General features: G+C 43.1%; 1 protein-coding gene across 1 annotated transcript in view; it reads left to right on the top strand.

Annotated features, from left to right (window-relative positions):
* Positions 1–19,786, top strand: part of LOC124795983 (carboxyl-terminal PDZ ligand of neuronal nitric oxide synthase protein) — a 975,569-nt gene that overhangs the window by 281,375 nt on the left and 674,408 nt on the right. The window lies entirely within an intron of this gene.

Below are 19,786 nucleotides of genomic sequence, written 5' to 3'. Positions count from 1 at the left end.
TGTTCACAACTAGATACCGTAATACGTAAGAACATGCAGTATTATTTCATTTCTGAGAGTGTTATCACTTTACACTGTATAAAAGTAAGCGGATACTGCAACAGATTTAATTACTTGAAATGCTGAAATGTAAATATGGGGAAACATGCCGGCTGTACTTGCAGGGACGTGAAGTTACCTGAGGGAACTGTTTCACAATTTTCATATTGATTATTCACAAAGTGTCACTAATTAGAACTGTGATAAATTATTTTAGTATAGCAGATTAGTCATTGTGCTTTATAGCGGGACATGCCCTGGAAAACGTTCTGCGTGATGTAGAGCACATCACGAGGCGAACGGTCGAAGTGGAATTATAATGTTGCGCGAGGTCTCATCGAAGCTTACGGAGGAATTTAAAAACAGCGCCAACTCTGCTGTGCCTTGAAAGATTGATTCTGGGATCACCTCAAGTAGTGTTAGCAAACCATAGAAAAATCAAATCAGGATTTTCGGAAGGGCATTTCAACCCAGCTCCTAAGTAAGAGTCAAGTTACTTTCCACTACTCCAGCTGTCCCGGTCAAAATGATTGATCCTCAAACGGAAACAATACAGTAGATTCGTTTCCATAATTCTAAGACTCTGCGAAAACTGGAGACGAGAGTTCGTTTAGCAAAGGTACGGTGGACAGATGCAGCTCTTTTGTGACAAATGTAAAGTTTAGTGCAAGACTAGGCCACAATCTGCGAGCAGCGTATATAATATGGAAATCCGTTTCAATATTTTCGAACAACGGCCTTATACAAGTGACTTGCGGTTGTCTTTGATGAGAAACTGTCACGCGCCTGTATGCTGTCTACGATTTTTATCATTGCCTGTAATAAGAACTGTTCTGAATTATGTACAGGTTTTGCTCCTCAGAAAAAATTAGTATGAAAATATAAAATCAGCAATGCTTCATTGGCAGCAGATTTCCATTGCCTAAGTGTAATGCACTTCACACACGTAAATTTACTTATAGAAATGAGTAAAAAATTACTGATGATTTTAAGTGTATTTTGTGAGACTGAACCACAAAGAAAATTTATTTGAAAAGATAATAAAACAAAAGAAAGTTGTAATATATCGTTTGCTACTACAGTGGTCCATCATAAAGTTAATATGAAGAGACCATGACAGAATTTGAAGCTTAAGAAATTCATTCCTGCGCTGAACGTAATGTTTACTAACTAAACAATAGAAGAATTATTGTATAACCTTGTATCGTACAAAGTTTTGGTTTTGTACTAAAATTTTAAGACTGGTACTAGAAGAAGAATACTGGATATTGTTTTGTAATTGATTATCAAAATTATGCTGCTCATATACAAACCACTATAACAGAGCAACAAAAAACACAAAACCGCCTCTCTGAAGTTATTAAGTGCCGACTTCTCCGTGAAAAGATACTCGTCCTCTGACGAAGAAGTGCCTGGCGTAGCGGGATAAACAAGTGTCAGCTGGTAGAATGAATGTAACATTTCACGCTTCTGACGTAACAAAGCAGTTTAGCACTGTGGACCACTGACTGAAAGACAATAAACATGCCACAATGTGGGACGAACTTGAGGGGAACCCAAGGATAACAACCGCAAGCCGTCCCAGACTCAAGAAGACCGCGAGCGACACCAACGGTCAGGTTAACGTGTTTTTCTTTTTTTTTTAAATTTTTTTTTGAAAATAATCACGCGAAATCTTAAGGGAGATCATTACAAAATACGGAATGACGCACCCCCCCCCCCCCTCCCAATACACTATCCTTTTCGTAGAAAGAATATTTGAATTTGTTAGCTCTTTCAGTCTGCGACTTCTCATGTTGGAATCCAAAAGTGGAAATTTTAGAACATGTATCTTGGCTTCCATGTTCGTTCTTACGAATAATTCTTCTGAATACGAGCATCCTCGCTATCGTTGAACATGAAAAACTGTATTGGCTCAAACAAACGAGACAGCTCCGTACATTTTGAGTTTCTAAGCAGGCACGTGAAATGCCAGCCAAACTTCCGTAAGACCTTCGAATACCACTAAGGAAGGACAATCACCACCACACCTTAGACATGTACAGAAATCACACGACAGCAGATGCATAATAACTGTGACGTCAAACCATAAACAGAATCACAAATATGCTGCAATCAGACACATGTTAAAGAGAATAAGATATCCCCAACACGATTAGCGAGTTACACACTACCAATCAATACACATCAGAAAGGGTATAAACATTGCACACAAAACGAATAAGCCGGCCGAAGTGGCCGTGCGGTTAAAGGCGCTGCAGTCTGGAACCGCATGACCGCTACGGTCGCAGGTTCGAATCCTGCCTCGGGCATGGATGTTCGTGATGTCCTTAGGTTAGTTAGGTTTAACTAGTTCTAAGTTCTAGGGGACTAATGACCTCAGCAGTTGAGTCCCATAGTGCTCAGAGCCATTTGAACCAACAAAACGAATAATCACAAACCTAAAACCAAATAGATGCCAACAATGTAACTGCTCACGCGCTGTGACCAAATTTACATCAGGTTCACTAGCAAAACCTTTAACAGAAGGTATCAGGAACACATGAGTCTACAAAATTCAGTACTAGCCACTCAGTGTAAAAAGGAATAGAATAGGCCAAGCACAATGAAATGAGTATAAGAATAGCAAAAGTCATTCACAAACATGCACGCAATAAACATATGCCTAATGACCGACCAAGCGAGATGGCTAAGTGGTAAGATACTGGACTCATTTTCAGGAGGACGGCATCCGGCCATCCAGAAGTAGGTTTTCCATGATTTGCCTACATCGCGTAAGGCAAATGTCGAGATAGTTACTTTGAAAAGGCACGAACAGTTTCCTTCCCTACGCTTCCCTAACTTAGGATTGGGCTCCGGCTCTAACGCCTTTGAAGCCTAATATTCCCTTTCTTAGTGACCAAACAAACATCGGAAACCAAGCAGTACAAATAATAATTGGACACGTCGCTCGAATAATAATAAGAAACTAGGAAAATCATCGACTATTCGTGTCTCTCTCTCTCTCTCTCTCTCTCTCTCTCTCTCTCTCTCTCTGTTTCGTCCTTTCCTCCCTTCTCCAACTCTCATATCACTCTTCCTTCCTCCAATTTTGCATTCATTATTTATCGTTATTTATCGCCTTGTACGTGTTTTTATATATATATATATATATATATATATATATATCTGTGTGTGTGTGTGTGTGTGTGTGTGTGTGTGTGTGTGTGTGTCTCGCTCTTCCCTATTTCTGTTGACCGAAACACGCTCTCTATGGGGTCATTAACTCCCATATAAATGAAAACATACCGACCGACGTGAAATGACATATTACACATACGGTAAAATATAGATCAGGCAAGTGAATGCCTATGTGTGTGCGTGTGTAGTCTGTGTGTTTTTTTGAAAGTGTTTCATGGACAGAAGTTCTTCTGTAGTAGGTCACCAGCATCAATACATGCATCGCATTGGCACTGGAAACTCCAACGTGCCATTTGTAGGGTCCGTGGGGTGCCGTCTATCAATTCAAAGTTCTGCGGCTAATTTAATTTTTCTGTCCCCTGAGGCGCCATAAATTAGTCGCAAGCGTGTCCCGAATGAAGTAATAGTGGCTAGCCCGGCTGCGTTAGCAGACAGCCGAATACCGTCTCTTCAGCTTTAAACAGAATTTTTCTGATCTGGTTCCCTCGTCCCTATTTTTGGTCATCCTTTGAGCACACATACAAAGGAGAAGCACTACATGAAATTATGTCTGAAGCTGACACCCTTCTGACAAAATGCTGCGCAACTGCTGTAAATGTGTTAAAATGACTTTTTGGAGTCGTAGCTAATAGTGTTTCAAATGAAACCACTATCCAAAATGTACCAAATTGTACTTCTCTAAACAGTGCCGCGTAGATTCTTCAAAAGAATAGATTGTTCGCACATCGGTATTTCACTGGTTTTACATACACATCCAATATTGTTGTGTCCACGATTCGTTTCATATAACGGTTTCGCGCGAAACCCTTTATGTCATATTTGCAATTGAATCAAAGAAATACCATAACAGCGACTACACTAGTACAGATGCATGTTAAGACAACATATGAATAACGTGTTGTATAATAAATTGAGCCCTGCAGGGCATCAGTATGACTACATATCTGTAAAGGCTACACTATGTGATTAAAAGTATCCGGACACCTAGCTGGAAATGACTTACAAGTTCATGGCGCCCTCCATCGATAATGCTGGAATTCAGTATGGTATTGGCATATCCTTAGCCTTGATGACAGCTTCCACCCTCGCAGGTATACTTTTCATCAGGTCCTGGAAGGTTTCTTGGGAAATGGCAGCCCATTCTTCAAGGAGTGCTGCACTAAGGACAGGTACCAATGTCGGTCGGTGAGGCCTGGCACGAAGTCCCCGCTCCAAAGCATCCCAAAGGTGTTCTATAGGATTCAGGTCAGGACCCTGTGCAGACCACTCCATTACATTACAGGGATGTTATTGTCGTGTAACCACTTCGCCACAGGCCGTGCATTATGAACAGGTGCTCTATCGTGTTGAAAGACGCAATGGCCATTTCCGAATTGCTCTTCAACAGTGGGAAGCAAGAAGGTGCTTAAAACGTCTCTGTAAGCGTGGGCTGTGATAGTGCCACGCAAGACAACAAGGGGTGCAAAACACCTCCATGGGAAACACGACCACACCATAACACCACCACCCCCGAATTTTAATGTTGTCAATACACACGCTGACAGATGACTTTCACCGAGCATTCGCCATACCCATACCCGGCTATCGGATCGACACATTGTGTACCGTGATTCGTCACCCCAAACAACGTTTTTCGACTGTTCAGTCGTCCAATGTTCCTTACGCCAAGCAAGGCGTCGTTTGGCATTTACCGGCGTGGTGTGTGGCTCGACCGTAAAATCCAAGTTTTCTCCCCTCCCGCCAAACTGTCATAGTTCTTGCAGTGGATCCTGATGTAGTTTGGAATTTCTGTGTGACGGTCTGGATAGATGTCTGCGTATTACACATTACGGCCCTCTTCAACTGTCGGCGATCTCTTGTCAGTCAACAGACGAGGGATGTTTAGGAGTGTGGAAGTCTCGCGTACAGACGTGTGACACAAGTGACACCCAATCACCTGACCACGTTCGGAGTCCGTAAGCTCTGCGGAGCGCTCCATTCTGCCCTCTTATGATGTCTAATGACTACTGAGGTCGCTAATACGGTAGCAGCAAAATGCACCTAATATGGAAAACGTATATTTCTGGGGGTGTGCGGATGTTTGATCACACATTATACGTATACAAATGATTAATGTTTGTGGATGCTTGTCTATTGGTAGGTTGCCAGTAGCACACTAAGAAACTAAATGGATGTCACGAGGTATTTGGCGACACAGAAAACTGATTCATCAAGATCTTTCGTGCCGGCCGCGGTGGTCTCGTGGTTCTAGGCGCGCAGTCCGGAACCGTGCGACTGCTACGGTCGCAGGTTCAAATCCTGCCTCGGGCATGGATCTGTGTAATTTCCTTAGGTTAGTTAGGTTTAAGTAGTTCTAAGTTCTAGGGGACTGATGACCACAGCAGTTGAGTCCCATAGTGCTCAGAGCCATTTGAACCATCTGATCTTTCGTGTTTCAATTTTGGCCTTTTGAGAGAAGGGACTCTTAACTGCTAACAGATTCAGAACAAGTCACGTGTGCACTGACTCAACGAGTCAAAAATACGCTGCCCAAAATGTGAGTCCCGCGTCGCTGAAGCGACCGTTGTAGATATGCGTATTCCGTATGTTATAAAAAAGTGTGTATGTTCCGCGTCTCCTCCTAAACTCCTGGACCGATTTCAATTGAACTTGGTAGCCCTTTCATTTACTGTCTGGAAAGCGTCACTATGGGGGTAAGAACCACCTACCTATTAAAGGGAAGGGTGTGAAAAACCAGTGTAGCCCACGACGCGCGAATACGCACACTTTACTCATCCATTATTTTCTTGCTGACAGATCCCACAAAATGATGAAAGGAAATAAGTTTATAGCTTACTACATTTCCAGAGTTCGTGTAGTAATACTGCCACACGAAGCCTGACGTTTTTATTTATTACTTCTTTACTACTAACTGTGTTCGCGACACATTTTGCAAGCAATATGAAAATATGGTACTAGATGTAGCAGCAAAAATATGACATTGTACGGCACGCAGTTCAGGAAATATGACTCATAATGTTCAAATGGCTCTGAGCAGTATGAGACTCAACATCTGAGATCATCAGTCCCCTAGAACTTAGAACTACTTAAACCTAACTAACCTAAGGACATCACAAACATCCATGCCCAAGGCAGGATTCGAACCTGCAACGGTAGAGGTCGCGCGGAGCCAGACTGAAGCGCCTAGAACCGCTCGGCCACACCAGCCGGCTTATGACTCATAAACACTGCGACGCTTCAGAAACTGCTTTATCAAACATGACGTTTAAACATATTACTTCTTTGCTACTAGCTCCATTCCCATCACATTTCGCAGAGAGCATCCGTATATGCCGGTGTATGTGTCTACAAAAATATATCACAGTACGAGACACAGTTCAGCAGATACGACGTCATAAACATTGCGCTGCGTGAGAATGAAACAGCAGGGCGAAATTCGGTAGAGATACAGGTGAGAGATGTGCACAAATACGCGAGAAGTATGTGAAATGTATTTTACATCGGCGTACGTGGGCAAAGGGGCCACCTGTAAAAATCCCATCCTAGACCCCTGGAACGATTTTAATCATATTCAGTACTCGTATTAGGATGATCTGAAAGAGATACTGTGGGGGTAAGAATAATCAGCCTTCAGTTTGGGGTGGGGATGATGATATGAAGAGTGAAGAGGGTATTAGGAGATACAGAGAGAAAGGGAGAGACACAGACAAATGAAGGAGGATTCAATGAACAGTGAGAGGGAAGAGGGGATTGGGATGGGGGGGGGGAGGTGAAGATGGACAAAGAGAGTAGAGAGGAGAAGATGGACAGAGGTTACTGGAGGAGATGGAAATAGGGAGCAAGAGTAGACGGAGAGAGAGAGAGATGGAAGAAGCAGGTTGACTGTGGGAGGTGGGAGGAGCCGACGGGTGGATGAGGTAGACATAGGGGGAGGAGGAGATAGGCTAAGAAGACTGAAATAAATACATGCCCAGTCAGTGCCGAGTACTCTGTCAGTATAAATTGAAAGTGATAAATACAACCACCCAATTACAATTACACTGCACAGCATTATAGAAATTATTAATTATTTTTCTCTTAAGAGTAGTTACGTATCCTTCTACGTACAGGGTGACCTCTAGCTCCACCGACAATGTCTTGGAGCCGTTCACGGCTACTTTCTGAATGTCTATGAACAAGGAAACCGTGGTGTCCTGTGGCTCAACAAAGTGTTGTAGTATTTCGTATGATTTATTACTGCTATTTCCATTTATTTATCAATGCTCTAAAACACATGCAAAACACGGGAAATGTCGATGGTATGCGCTGCGTGTCTTGCTTGGAGACAAAGTGGCCCCATTTACTCCCACTGTCTACATATCTACATGGCTATTTTGCAAATCATACTCAAGTGGCTGGCAGAGGGTTCATCGAAACACCTTCACAATAGTTTTCTATTGCTCTACTCACGAACTGCGCGCAGAAAAAATATATTTCCCTGCGAGCTCTGATGTCCCTTATTTTATTGCGATGATCGTCGGTCCCTATGTAGGTCTGCGTAAACAAAATATTTTCGAACTCGGAGGAGGAAGTTACAGATTGGAATTTCGTGAAATGATTCCACCGCAACGAGAAACGCCTTTAGTTTTAATGATGACCACCCTAAATCTTACATCATGTCCGTGACACACTCTCCCCTATTTCTCGATAACACAAAACTTGCTGCCCTTCTCTGAACTTTCTCGATATACTCCGTTAATCCCATCTATCGAGTATCCCAGATCGCGCAGCCGCACTCCAAAAGAGGACGAACAAGCAAAGCGTAGGCAGTCTCTTTAGAAAACCTGTTACATTTTCTAAGTGTTCTACCATGCCGGCAGCTGTAGCCGATCGGTTCTAGACGCTTCAGTCCGGAACCGCGCAGCTGCTACGGTCGCAGGTTCGAATCCTGCCTCGGGCATGGATGTGTGTGATGTCCTTAGGTTAGTTAGGTTTAAGTAGTTCTAAGTTTAGGGGACTGATGACCTGAGATGTTAAGTCCCATAGTGCTCAGAGCCATTTCTAAGTGTTCTACCAATAAAATTCAGATCTTGCTTCGCCTTCCAACGACATTTTACATGTGATCTTTCCAATTTAAGTTTTCAAAATAGTAACTCCTAGTGCTTGCCGTTGAAAACAGTAATGCCCATTTTATTCTTCGTCCTCAAACTTGCATTCAGTACTGTCCTGATCCGTTTAGGTTTTGTTTTTCCAACAGTGTTAATTGTACATTATACACAGCAGAAATATGGCTAGATTCAGTGATGGATGCTTGGCCGATACGCACCTTAGGTGTGGATTCACCGAATGCAGTGGAAAAGAGGCACAACGACTCTGTTCCCGCTGCGACGGCAACCACATTGCAGTTCTTTCGCACCTGTTAGAAAATATCACCCTATCCTAGCTACTCAAGCTAGCTAGTTGTCAATAATCACTACGTGGACGATGTGGCCTATTCTGCTCCATACCTTAAATCTATGTGACGATGCTATGCTGATTATATTTATATGTTTTGACGATGGCATTATGGTTCAAATGGCTCCGAGCACTATGGGACTTAACATCTATGGTCATCAGTCCCCTAGAACTTAGAACTACTTAAACCTAACTAACCTAAGGACATCACACAACACCCAGTCATCACGAGGAAGAGAAAATCCCTGACCCCGCCGGGAATCGAACCCGGGAACCGATGGCATTATAGTCGTATCACTTTAGGACATGGTGTAAAAAGATCTGAGGATGGTCATTGCAGACTGAAACCGGTCATCGTCTAAAGAATTCATATTGTGATCAGTGACTGGAGTAAAAAAGCATTTTACTGTTTTTAGCACCATACAAAGAAATGGGCACTAGAGATCGCCATAAGCACTTTCCAACATTTTCTACAGCTTGTGTGGAGGTGAGACATGTGGTTACGTTTTGTGCAGATCTTGTAAATGTTATGAGCTGCGAACATTTAGATGTCGTATAACATATTAAAGCTATTTGAAAAATGTTGTTAGTTATTCAATTGCCGCATTTTATGCTGAGTATAATTCTGTACACAGGGTGGTAGGGACACACAACAGATACTGTGACCTTAACACGTACGCACTTCAGTGCGTTGGTTTGTTTATCTCTGCACATTAAACAAGCTTCCCGCAAAGACGTCACACAATTTACTACTTGATATATTCTGCACGGTTTCAACTGCATCACAAAGTGGAAGATGCCTGTTAGTACAAACTAACCGTTTTCCGACCACGTGTCCACACTTTTACACGTAACATGCAGAGCAGTTGGAGGTACTAACCAACCTAAAAACATACCACTTCTAACAGCTATAATTATTTGTCTGCAAATGTGGTACATACGATGTGATGTCGTTCAGTGCAATGTCCTCAGTTACCAATGAAAATATCTGTACTTATGCCCCTAAACTCCAGTATTTTTAAACCTATAAGTAGCTTAATAACGTGTGGACAGTTAAACCATTCTTCGTCTCAACAGTTTTACCTACCTCAAAAATAGAAATTTGTGTTAGTTTCCAATAGCTTTTATTTCAAAATCTATTTAACTTGTAACTGGTTTTTGATAATACTTTTACTCAGTTTAATTTAACTTTCTTATTAATGGCTCTGAGCACTATGGGACTTAACATCTGAGGTCATCAGTCCCCTAGAACTTAGAACTACTTAAACCTAACTAACCTAAGGACGACACACACATCCATGCCCGAGGCAGGATTCGAACCTGTGACCGTAGCGGTCGCGCGGTTCCAGACTGTAGTGCCTAGAACCGCTCGGCCACTCCGGCCGGCTAACTTTCTTATTACTGGTGTGTTGTAGACTAATAATGCAACGGAGAGATTATTAAACACACCACTGACAAATCTTTTTGATTGAAATACCTTAAATCCCAGTGACCATTTCATAATTTGAAACTTTTTACCGCATTTAGAAAAACCTTACTCTTCCCGAGAAATTTTTAGAATTTCAGAAAAAACTGCAGCACTCACATAATGAATAGTATTAATTAAATATATAATCAGAAAACGCAAAGCCGGCCGTTGTGGCCGAGCGGGTCTATGCCCTTAAGTTCGGAACCGCGCTGCTGCTACGATAGCAGGTTCGAATCATGCCTCGGGCATGGATGTGTGTGATGTCCTTAGGTTTGTTAGGTTTAAGTAGTTCTAAGTCTACGGGACTGATGACCTCAGATGTTAAGTCCCATAGTGCTCAGAGCCATTTTCGAAAACGCATTGAACTTCCGTTACAGAGGCGCAAACCCAGAACGTGTTCAAAAATGGTTCAAATGGCTCTGAGCACTATGGGACTCAACTGCTGAGGTCAGAAGTCCCCTAGAACTTAGAACTACTTAAACCTAACTAACCTAAGGACAACACACACATCCATGCCCGAGGCAGGATTCGAACCTGCGACCGTAGCGGTCGCGCGGTTCCAGACTGTAGCGCCAGATCCGCTCGGCCACCAGCGGCCGGCAGAACGTGTTCCAGGGAACAGCAGTCTATCCTATTTGATAGAATGACTTTCATATAAAACCAATATATAAAAAAGAAAGATGGCAAGTTGGTCGAAAATAGCTCAGAAGTAAAATATGGTCCGTAGCAGACGGATGACAATAACACAAGACGGTGGAAGGAAATTTACAGAAATAGTTCTGGTTGCAACACCTCCAACAACAACTATTAAGGTGCGTTTCCACTATGTGGGACAGCCTCGTGCAATTGATTCTCGATGCAATTCTTGCTTAGTGTGAACTTCCTGTCGTGAAACGTGCTGCGCAAGGCTGTTTCGTGGTAAGCCAGACCACTGTCGTTTATTGGCTGCGAAACGGGACTCACTTCCCTTGTTTCAGAAAGCAACCACCACATCAGATTTTTCAAACGTAATTTACTTTTGTGGGATCCCAAAGAGAAAAAAGCACACCGCAATCGCGCAAAAAGAGAGGTTGTGTGAAGGAAATGAACGTGACGTTTCAGCAACTATTCTCCATTCTGAAAACAAGAATAAAAGTTCTTTTGGGATCATACAGAAGGCTTTGTTCAATTATTTTTCTTACCATTAATTATTGTCAAGGAATATTTTAAGAAACTTAATATTTCACATCATTTTACTTTTATATGTAAAAATAGCTATTCACTTGTATTTAAAATAACTGTTTATGTATATCCTAGAAATAGAAAAAGCACTCCGTCTTCAGGCCACAAGTGGCCCATAGGGACCATCCGACCGCCGTGTCATCCTCATGTGAGAATGCGGATAGAAGGGGCATGTGGTAGCACACCGCTCTTCCGGTCGTTATGATGGTTTTCTTTGACCGGGACCGCTACTATTTGGTCGAGTAGCTACTCTGTTGACATCACGAGGCTAAGTGCACCCCGAAAAATGGTAACAGCGCATGGCAGCCTGGATGGTCACCCAACCAAGTACCAGCCACGCTCGACAGCGCTTAATTTCGGTGATCTGACGGGAACCGGTGTATCCACTGCGGCAGGGCCGCTGCCTGTAAATAAATGTTGCGAAATAGTATTACAAATATCAGTCATAAAAAATCAAGTAAATGAAATAATTCTTACCTTTTCATGTTCGTTAAGTACGTAAATCAATGCAGCACTAATGGCTATGATAACTCCTTGTATCGTACTCTTTGAAATTTAAAGCAGATACTCTAAACTTCTTCATAAATCAGTTGTCACAATGAATCTGGGTCACAACCAACCTTTGTTGAGTACTTACTGCTTCTGTAACCTTCGTACCAGTCCTTTTGATTTTCACTCTCTTGATTTTCAGAGGGATCAGTAATACAAGGTGTTCAAAATCTTAGCCATTTATACGAATGAAGTACCCGATTGCATCGTCGATGGATTCCATGCTATTTCCCGCATACGCTGTTTCTCATATTAGCATTCCCGACCTCGTTTCGTTTCCTTTTTCAAATACAGCATCGTTATGGGGGCGAACGCGCTTGCAACAGCCGACATGGTTGTGTGGCCCAGAATGATCGCTCGTCGTTTTCGTGTCTGTTTCGCGCTATTGTTCGCTCACTGCGAATGAAGGAGAGAGAGAGAGAGAGAGAGAGAGAGAGAGAGAGAGAGAGAGAGAGAGAGAGAGAGAGAGAGAGAGAACTGTGACACAGCCTCGCGAGGTAAGTCTCCCACAGTGTAAAAGCTCCTTTACACGTAGCCTTATCACCAACTAGGGACCGTAAAAATCTGTTTACTCTTGCTGATGGCTCAAAAATGGTTCAAATGGCTCTGAGCACTATGGGACTTAACTACTATGGTCATCCGTCCCCTAGAACTTAGAACTACTTAAACCTAACTAACCTAAGGACAGCACACAACACCCAGTCATCACGAGGCAGAGAAAATCCCTGACCCCGCCGGGAATCGAACCCGGGAACCCGGGCGTGGGAAGCGAGAACGCTACCGCACGACCACGAGCTGCGGACTCTTGCTGATATCGCATACGTCACATCACATATCCTCATACATCGATATTACGCATGCCTTCTTACTCAAAAAAGTGTTAACAAGTTTGTGGTGGGCGTACCGTAAGACCTTCGGTACACACTCCATCAGATGATTTGACTTGTCGCTCTAACGAAGTAGGCGAGTGTCAGCAATATGTCTCGTGGTCTTATCATGGCGTGTTTAACTTCTGCCGTTAGGTCAGACGATAGAAATGCCACTTGCACGCTTAGAGTAGCAGATTGACGGTGACCAACTTTAAAAAGAACTTGATTAATTGTCACACACATTTATTAAAATAATAACAAGCATAAAAATAACTTAACTTGGTTCTGGATGCTATTTACAATTGACAATATGAAGTTCTTTTGGTCTTGGTACGTTAATTTTATTCTCACATATCTCTGATACTTGACAAAGTGTTTATACATTTCTCTTCATGGCTATGTACAGGAATATGATACTCTTATTAGGCGCAGACTGAAACTTGACTATAGACTAATGCAGACTGACTAATCGGAGGTCTGTACACTCGTTATAATACCTCGCGCGTTCAGGTATCACTGCGCAAGTGTGATCCGCGAGGAGGAAAGGTTCTACTTAGCAGCAATCTCATTGGCTGCGTTACATATTAATACGCGGATCGGCGGAAGCAGAATTTGGTCCGTCTCTATGACAGCGTCATCTCGTAGTGCGGAGACGGACGAGCGCTACGCCTGCGCTGTTGTGCTTAGCGGGGCGCGCTCTAGTGGGAAAGTTGTGTACGCGCTGACTACGCGGAACTATGTACACAACAAATTTATTATCAGAGCATTTCATGTGATTGCTTGTACAGTAGAAACTAATCCCCCAGTGAACGCCCCTCAAGCAGGAGCATAGCTGCTGATGCAGCAGCGTCTCGTCGTTGACTTGGTGACGCAGAGGGTATTCTGGTGGCCCCTGCAGAAGGGCCATACCGGTGTGGCACGGTCTCCTGCGCTGCCCGTCCCTCCCCGACAGGTGGCCTGTGGTTTCCGCCCTCCTCGGTCGCTTCTCATGTTTCGGGGAGGGGGATTGAGCTGAGGGCAGGGGTCCTAACCGCGACACACGTGCTGGCTTCCTGCCACGACATCACTTCATTTAGGACAGGCCACTGATCCTGCAAGTACTAGCGAAAGTAGACCAATAAAAAAGTAATCTCGTTACTCATTTCTCAAATCATTATACAGCGTAATTATAAAACCCATGAAACATCTAAAAGTCTGTATAGGTAAACATTGAAAAAGTCGGTATAGGTAAATTTTAAGTTAGTTTTTCTCCAGAAGTTTAATAAACACGACAGATACACATAACAGAGACTTTCGTCATCAATAATATAGTATCCTTCGCTATTTACAACAGCCTGCCGATGCTGGTGTGACTTTTCTATTCCGTGACTGTAGAAATTACGTAGTTTTGGGCGAAGAATGTCGTCGAGAAATGTTCGGAGCTCATTTTCATCCGAAAAGGAAGTTCGCTGAAGGCTGTTCGATAGAGAGCGGAAAGGCTGAAAATCTGAAGCGAATATAGCGGGTGCGGAATGACTTCTGAGCCCAACTCCTTTACGGTGCTTTTTCTCAGTCTAGAAGTCAATGAAGTTATCTGTTTACTATCTTTGTCCCACTGGTTTAAACTTCACACTAGTTACTGCCCGCCATCCACGTGGAGCACTTGTTGATCTCACCGCGGACTTATAGACTGAGCCACACACAACTGATTTCATCAAAGTGTACGGGCCTGAAGATGGCGTTGACGCAGCGCTGAAACTAGTAGCGAAGTAAGTATAAAATCTTAAGTAGAGCTGGAGGAATTTCATTTTAATAAAAATTATACCAGCTGTGCCCCTCCTTCAACCAGTTTAAATATGGATGTACGAAGAAACCATTTTCTTGCCGTGCTCTAACCAATAGCATGGCGCAAATATTTCTGGCTGGCTCCGCTGTTGTCTCCCCTCTTTTGAACTCAAAGAGAAGATTATGTTAAAAATTTTCCGATTTCTTCGCTTGCCACTCCATTGTCTATCTTCCACAGCTCCACTCATTGTTTCCAGATGACAAAATAACACTATGTAAACTAAAGCAGCAACAGTGAGTTACAATTAAAAAGTAACTATCGATAAATAAACCCATGGCAACCACAACATCAAAAACATAAAGCATAGAAACGTAAGAACATGAAAAACATAGATCCTACGAACTTATACACCAACTCAATAGCTAAACTTAACATGACAATTGCTACAATACAATGAAAGACAAAGTGTCAAAGTTTTCTTATGAACTTGGTGCCGGCACGACGGTTTGGAAAACAGTTAACAGGGGCGCCATCAACCGCAGAGGCTTAATGGGTTGGGTTGATTTAGGGGAAGAGACCAAACAGCGAGGACATCGGTCTCATTGGTTCAAGGAACGATGGGAGAGGCAGCCGGACGTGCCCTATCAAAGGAACTATACCGGAACTTGCCTGAAGCGACTTAGGGAAATTACGGAAAACCCAAATCAGGATGGCCGGACGAGGGACTAAACCGTCGTCCTCTCGAATAAGAGTCCAGTGTGCTAACCACTGCGCCACCTTGCTCGGTGAGGTTTAATGATGGTGGAAAATGCAGAGGAGGCGTTTTGTATTCTAAAATTTGTCACTTGCCAATAGGTAGTGAGCGTGCAAGGAGCTTTCCGTATCAAGTTTCACAAGACACCACCAGTTTACAACAGCAGAGCGAAGAGGTACAAGAAATTCCAGGATTATAGTTGTTACTGAGATTCAAAACGTTCGGGCCGACCATGTGTGAGAACAGACACTGGACCGTATAAGACGGTGTCCAGTGGAATTTACACCCAGTGAAATTTGCGACTAGTGAAATCTGTGCCCAGGAAAGGCCGAGGAAAGGTCTACTAATGTTCCTGCCTGATCTCCGCAGCTTGCCTGGCAGGTAGAAGAGCCGAGGTCTCTTACATAGTGTACTGATGAACACACGTTGAGTGCTCGAACCCTAATGCCAATTTGCTTACTCTGGGAAGTAAACATAATTCGTTTTATTTTTTGTCGGACGCAATAATATTTTTACTTACAACGGGATCTTCAGAATCTACAATGGAAAAAATAAACCGAATTACAAACACAAATTTTCAAAATCTTTATGTCTTCGTGTCTGAGAAAACATACTTTTACATAAATATAAAATAAAATGTGGCCCAGGCGTGGACCACCATATGTTATACGTAATGTACGTAAGACGTGTTGTTAAACTAACTAAGAAGCCAAGGAGGATTATGCTTCTATATACGTACAGCTTATATATAAATATACCATAACACCTATGTATTTATTCTCCTCTTATTCTAGCCAAGTGGAATATACGTAAGTATACAAATTGGACATTAAGTATATATTTTGAAAGGAGAGAGTATACATCTTCAAGTATGTTGCGTAACAGCAAATAAACAAAAACACTAAGCTGGCAATGCACAACGATTTTTCACATTAGAACACAGTGTGATTCACAATAGAAGTATTATTAAAATTTAACTCAAATAGAATCAGTGCAATATGCATATGTAAGAGGGCATATCGTAGAACCGTATCTAGAGCACGTTTAATATCTCTATTTATTTGTCTGGAGTTTTCAAGAAAGAGACTAGAGAAATCAGATTGCATGACGAATACCTTTTTTGTTTGCTCACTCAGAGTCCTATGTCTACTAATGCAGTCCCCTCCGGTCAATACTTTGTAGCAGACAATACAGGTCCTAACAATGCTTATAAGGTCAATAGCTCGAATGTGAAAGACGGCTCTATTCTCGACGCTACGTTGGTAGTACGTAAGTGTTAACTGCTTATTGTATCGGCGACAATGTGCTTGGGGTATTAGTAACCAGCTAATTCGGGAATTAACACCAGGTCTACGACGGACGCTCCTGGAAGTTTATGTACAACTACGCTGAAAGTCTGTAGTGTCGGACATTGAACTCTTCTGAAATCTTAGCAAGTGTTCCTGTCTGTAATCATCCAAGCTACATCGTCATCTGAACACTTTGGCGTGGTCGAAAGCTGACAATATGCCCGTTGTTTCCAATGAGACGAAAAAAAACTTCATCATTCAGTTACACAACCCCTTCGAAAGTATTTTTCACAGTCATGTTGCAAACGCTATCCACGTAACGTACTTTGGGAGTCCAAAGATAAGTTTGACGGGGCTTTTTAAAAACAAGGTAAGTTCTACTTTAAAGCCACAAATCACAATGGGTGAGAATGAAGAGACGAGGAAACATGTGTTTTAAACGTTTGAACCTTGTAGGAAGTTTTGGTTTATTATTGTCTTAAACATCTGGTTTAAAACACACGTCTTACAAGTCTGAATATACTTTGGAAATAAAGTGTGGAAAAGCGCTTGCTTTTTATCATTTAATATTACACTTGATTTTATGAAAGTTCCGTTCAGTATGTAGTATCCATAATACCAACAAACTTTGTGTTGTTAACTGTGGATATAAACACGTCTAACAACCACTTAAGTTTGGCTATTCCTCTGAAAGTGATTTCACCAAACAACGTGTGATGGCAAAATTATACGGAAATAAGCCTTTAGTACAAGTCTTGCTTAGTGGTTTGAGTATTATTGTGAGATTTTGTACTCAGCGCTCTCTCTGAACCATCAAAAACCACGCTTACTGAGCGACATCACTCTCAACATAATTACTTAACATGCAATATGATCGAAAATCGTCCTAAGGACTCGCACACTATCGAAGTGTCCGTAAACACTCTCTCTCCCTTTACTATTCTCTATGGTTGTATTGGTGACTAAGGTTGAGGAATAAAACCTTGATACACGTCCTATGGTGTTTAAAGAAAGGTATTAATAATTTACGTTAGTAATATCATTTGTGCCCGCTATGGGGATAAATTCTGCTTTTAATTCTCTGTACCGAGCGAGGTGGCGCAGTGCTTAGCACACTGGACTCGCATTCGGAAGGACGACGGTTCAATCCCGTCTCCGGCCATCCTGATTTAGGTTTTCCGTGATTTCCCTAAATCGTTTCAGGAAAATGCCGGGATGGTTCCTTTGAAAGGGCACGGCCGATTTCCTTCCCAATCCTTCCCTAACCCGAGCTTGCGCTCCGTCTCTAATGACCTCGTTGTCGAGGGGACGTTAAACACTAACCGCCGCCGCCTTTAATTCTCTGAGCAGTCAGCGCGGCTGACTGTCATGCTGATAGAAGAGCTAGACAAGATGCAGTGAAGAGCGGCAACTTTCGCTATGGGTCCGTTTAGTCGACCCGAGAGCGTTACAGAGATGTGGTCCATTGGCAGTCGTTACAAGAATGGTGTTGCGCAGCATTGAGAGGTTTACTATTGAAATTTCGAGAGAACACTTCCCAGGACCCTCATATATCTTGCGTAACGAACACGACGAGTAAATTCGAGATATTAGAGCCAATCGTTCTTTCCACACACCATTCGCGAGTGGAACAGGATAGAGGGAGATCAGTTAGTGCCACGCGATGCGGCAACACACCATTAGTTGGCTGGCGGAGTACGATGTAGATGTAGAAATAGCAGTCACACATACGTGCGCGTGCGAACACACTCGCGTGCACACACGTACACACAGACACACACACACACAAACACAAACACATAACCACACACAAATGAACATAAACTGAGCCGGCCAGAGTGGCCGAGCGGTTCTAGGCGCTACAGTCTGGAACTGCGCAACCGCTTCTGCCGCAGGTTTGAATCCTGCCTCGGGCATGGATGTGTGTGATGTCCTTAGGTTAGTTAGGTATAAGTAGTTCTAAGTTCTAGGGGACTGATGACCTCAGCAGTTGAGTCCCATAGTGCTCAGAGCCATTTTTGGACATAAACTGAAATAAACATTATAGAGACAAATAAACTTATAGATCGGACAACCGTAGCTAAAAAACTTGTACATAATATGAAGGACAATCAACAGTTTAAAATCAGAGATGGTAAAGTAGTCCATCATTAAAACTGATTGTAAAGTCCAAATCTGCAATAGCTGTTGATTGTGTGACCATTGTATGACACAGTAAACAGCTACTGTGGATTTGGACTTTCACTCAGATTTAATATAGACTATTTTACCTTCTCTGATTTTAAATTGTTTGATTGTCATTCACAGTATGGATCATAGAGACAGCTACATTACATTCAATGTCTGGTGTCAGTTATTTATTTTTCCCGTTCCTCGTGGCGATACTCTAACAGCAGGAAGGGAATGGTTCAAGTGACTCTGAGCACTATGGGACTTAATATCGGAGATCATCAGTTCCCTAGAACTTAGAACTACTTATATCGAACTAACCTAAGGACATCACACACATCCATGATCGAGGTAGGATTCGAACCTGCTACCGTAGCGGTCGCGCGGTTCCAGACTGTAGCGCCTAGAACCGCTCGGCCACTCTGGCCGGCCCATGAAGGGAATGCAAGCAGCCTGTTGCTACAGAAGATCTTTGTCAACCAGAGAAGTCATCAGTTCCAGTCTGCTAAACAAACACAGCAAGGGAGATGTTTGTTTGGATCTGCTCAGAGAAACATAAGTTCGTTGACGCTCTCGCTGTTCCTCGCACGTCAGAACTGGGTGGCACTCAACAGGCCTCGGTCGTCAACAGCGTCTGAGCTATGAGGAAGCCATGAGGCGCCTTTCACTGACTAGGGTCATCGGTCTGACTCTCAAAAATATTTACATTTCGCATCTGGCTCAGCAAGAGTTTTTTTTATCGGTGCTGGATGTGTTAGGAGGCTACGCTCGGTATTCCTGGGCTGCGTGGTCGTCCAGCGCTGGCCCACCGCACGGAAAGCGCTCACTGCGAGTCGCGCAGCTGTTTAGCGAGGTGGACACTCGAGCCGCTCAGATGAAACTCAAACACGGCGGCGAGCAGCTGCTGCCCCCGTGCCTGCCGCCGAAACACCAGCGGCCAGTTCCGGCCCCACGTACGTCCATTACGCGGCTGCCGCTCGCTGTTTGTACGCTACAACGGTACGGCTCACGGTTCCGCTCCCTCTGTCCATTTCAAACGTCCCAATAACT

This window comes from Schistocerca piceifrons, chromosome 4 (assembly GCF_021461385.2).
Source record: "Schistocerca piceifrons isolate TAMUIC-IGC-003096 chromosome 4, iqSchPice1.1, whole genome shotgun sequence".
NCBI lineage: Eukaryota > Metazoa > Arthropoda > Insecta > Orthoptera > Acrididae > Schistocerca > Schistocerca piceifrons.
Note: the sequence above shows the minus strand (reverse complement) of the source record. Positions and strands in the feature narration are given on the sequence as shown.